The sequence below is a fragment of the Monopterus albus genome, unplaced genomic scaffold (assembly GCF_001952655.1).
Source record: "Monopterus albus unplaced genomic scaffold, M_albus_1.0 scaffold186.1, whole genome shotgun sequence".
Taxonomy (NCBI): Eukaryota; Metazoa; Chordata; class Actinopteri; order Synbranchiformes; family Synbranchidae; genus Monopterus; species Monopterus albus.
This window is the reverse complement of record NW_018128066.1, coordinates 1,069,870-1,073,510: the sequence shown is the minus strand read 5'-3', so window position 1 is coordinate 1,073,510 and position 3,641 is coordinate 1,069,870. Positions and strand designations below refer to the sequence as shown.

Genomic DNA, 3,641 nt, shown 5'->3' with positions numbered 1-3,641 from the left:
CTAGTCATCACCAGCCACACATATGAGTAGCATCTACCTGGTGCTTCCTTGTCTTCTTGTCTGTTGTAGCACGCAGTGTCATCCTGCTGGAGAGACTTTCAGACCACTTACCTGTTCATGTTCTCACCTGTGAAGCAGATGTTACCTCTTGTCAGCTCACCAGTCCATGCCTGTACCTGTTGTCTGCTTATTCTGTCCACACCTGTAAGGAAGCTATCCTTACCTGCCATCCGCTCACATATCCTCCCAGTTAGTACAGACAATGTATTCTACCTGCTGCTGCTATGCCTTGCACTTGCCAAACTCGTTCTACCTAGGGATGGGCGTATCACTACTCTGGTATTGATACTTTGATACCCGCCGGTCAATATTTGAGTCGATACTTTTTTAAATATCGTGATACCACTGTGAAACGTGCAATTTGTTTTCATTTCTGAGAGTTTTAGGCATTACATTTATGTGTGAAAACCAGCCTGGGCATATTTTAGATGGTCTTTCGTGTCACATTGTTATAGCAGCAGCTTATCAGATGTCTGAGCCAAAGGCTTACTGCGCACCCACTCGGGATCTGGAAGCGGGAGAGTGGCATCATCGCCGACCCACTCGAGATCTGGAAGCGGGAGGGTGGCATTGTCGCCGACCCACTTGAAAGCTAGGAACAGGGGAGTGGCGTTGTTGCCAACCCACTCGAAAGCTGGGAGTAGGAGAGTGGCGTTGGCACGCTGGCTGACCCGCCCAGAGACTGGAACAGGAGAAGAGGCAGCGTCAGTGCACCAGCTGACCCGCTCGGGAACAGGAACTGTAGGAGAGGTGGTGTCGGCGCACCGGCCGACTCACCCAGAAGCAGGAACCGGAGGAGAGGCGGTGTCGGTTGGTCCTCCTGCTCCTCCCTCCTCCAGGGCCTCCTGGACAGAGGGCCAACTGAGTACCGGCAAAGGGAGACGAGTCAAGACTGGTGGGCTCTGGAACCCGGTCAGAGACCGGAGACAAGAAGAAGGTGCCCAACAGTTGCTAGAGGTTGCCAAATATTAACGTAACTGTTGATCATAATAATATGCGGGCACAAATGACCTGCTGAGTAAATTTTTTTAACAAGAGGACAATCATGTTTATTTCTATATTACATAAAACTAGGGCTGTCAAACTTGTAAATTCATTTTGATGCACAAATAAAGCACACACATTCTGTGATTGTGACCTTTGGCCTTCCCTGTAGTTTGGGAAATCAGGAAGCAATGGAACAGCAGAAATGGATTAAGAAAATGGTCTTTTTGAATGGCAGGTTCAGCTTTAAAGCCCTACTAGATAGTTCTCTTCACAAGTCCAAAGTTGTGTAGTAGTACTGTAGTAGCAAGTAAAAATAAATAAATAAACATGCATTAAAGCTCAGTTTACTGCTCTGTAATACTTTTCTGAGGAGGAGACCTGAATGTGGCTGACTAAACAAAAAAGACAAATGAACAATAAAAAAAATAAATAACCACACCTTAAACTTTTCTACTTGACCATTATACAATCAATCTTGGACATTTGTGTCGATTATGCAGCTTTTACACTTTTTAATTCAATTAAGTACGATCTTCTGAGCCAGACACTTGGCGTCTGTTCATCTATGTCTGGGGTCAGGCTCTGAGCTGAGGAAATCCTCGGGATTGAGTGAAGGTGTTCGTCAGTAAGACGACTTCTGTTTGACATTTTGTTTATCTTCATCAAAGAGAACAGTTGTTCACACAGGTATGTACTTCCAAACAAAGAGAGCATTTGAGCAGTGTGGCTACGCAGCTGGGGCATTGTGTCGGGAATGAAACGTGGAAAATGTGTAGTGCCCACATTATCATATTTTGCCTTGAGTGCGTCGCTACACTGGAGCTCAATCAGCTCCATTTGGAGGTTTGATGGTGCGTTTTCCACGTCAGCTGCACATGGATTACTGAACCGTTCAAATCTGTTTTTTTGGGCTTCAAAGTCAGCAAATCGCCGTGTGAATTCGGCACCAAGTATGCTGAGTTTTTTTGGCAAACTGTGTACTGGGGAACACAGTGGTAGAGACATGCTCTTTCATGGTTTGGCAGCACGGAAAATGGCTCAGGTTTTCTTGTAGCATCTGCGTCTTCCATAGGCACAGCTTGGTTTTAAAAGCCCTCACTGAAGTGTACATGTCTGTGATCAAACGGTCGCGCCCCTGAGGCTGCAGGTTGAGCGCATTGAGATGGCTCATGATGTCACACAGAAACGCAAACTCACACAGAAACTTTTTGTCCCGGAACTCTGTTGTGTCTTTCCCTTTGCTTTCCATGAACTCACAGATCTCCTCACACAACTCAAAACATCTTTTCAACACTTTTCTTTGGCTTAGCCACCGCACCTTTGTGTGATAGGGCAAGTCATCATATTCTGAACTTATCTCCTCCAGAAAAGACTGGAACTGGTGGTGATTTAAACCTCTAGCTCTTATGAAGTTAACTGCTTGTGTTATGGTGTTCATAATATGTTCTATTTTCAAGGATTTGCCGCACAGTGATTCCTGATGAATGATGCAGTGATAAGTTGTCAGCTCACCTGCGCTGTTTTCCTCCCGCATCTTCTCTCGGATCCTGCCAACCAGTCCACTCTTTTGACCGCACATCATGGGTGCTCCATCTGTGGTCAAGCCCACAAGTTTATCCCAAGGCAGCCCTATTTCATTCACACATTTGGATACCTCCTGAAAGATATCCTTTCCCGTAGTTGTGCCATGCATTGAGTGTAATCCCAAAAGTTCCTCTGTTATGCACAGACTTGAATCCACTCCACGGATAAAGACTGATAGCTAGGCAGTGTCAGAAGTGTCATTGCTCTCATCCACAGCTAGGGAGTATGCAATGAAATCCTTTCCCTTTCCCATCAGTTGTTGTTGTAGATTGGTGGCGAGCTGATTTACATGATCAGCAACGGTGTTTCTACTCAGATTCACATTTAAAAATGCTTGCCTTTTATTCAGGCATACAACGATGCAAACTTTTATCATGCAGTTTTTGACAAACTCTCCCTCTGGTAAATGGTCGGGCTGATTTTGTGATCTCTGCTGCCACAATAAAACTAGCTGTTACAGCAGCCTCGCTTTGTGATTTGACATTTCTGAACATCGCCTGCTGTGACATCAGACTTCTTTCCAACTCTTCTACCTTATGGAGCCTTTGTTTCATGTCCAAATCCTTGTACTTGTCATGGTGTTTTGTTTCGTTTCGTAGTGTCTTCTTACATTATATTCTTTCATTACAGCCACACTGTCTCTGCACAGAAGACAAACAGCTTTTCCCTTCATATCTGTGAACAGATACTCTGCCTCCCACCTTATTTGAAAACCCCTGTTTTCAAAGTCCATAAGTTGACCACAAGTAAGCTAACTCACTTGATCAGGCTGCCGACAAACAAGCAGGAAAGGGACTCACGCTCGTGGGCCTTTGATGGACGTGCCGTTGCACTAGCAGTGCATTGTGGGACTTGCAGTTCTAATAGTGTGGTCAATATACCAGTGGGCCAAATCTAATAATAATTAGAAATTATCATGCGGGCCAAAGATAATTCCAACCAGCCCGGGGGCCTTGAGTTTCACACATGTGGTCTAGACCTTACTGTTATCATTATTATTACAGAGGGAA

At 45.1% G+C, this 3,641-nt stretch overlaps 1 pseudogene; it reads right to left on the bottom strand.

Annotated features, from left to right (window-relative positions):
- Positions 1 to 509: 509 nt before the first annotated feature.
- Positions 510 to 3,364, bottom strand: LOC109969914 (general transcription factor II-I repeat domain-containing protein 2-like; annotated as a pseudogene).
- Positions 3,365 to 3,641: the final 277 nt, after the last annotated feature.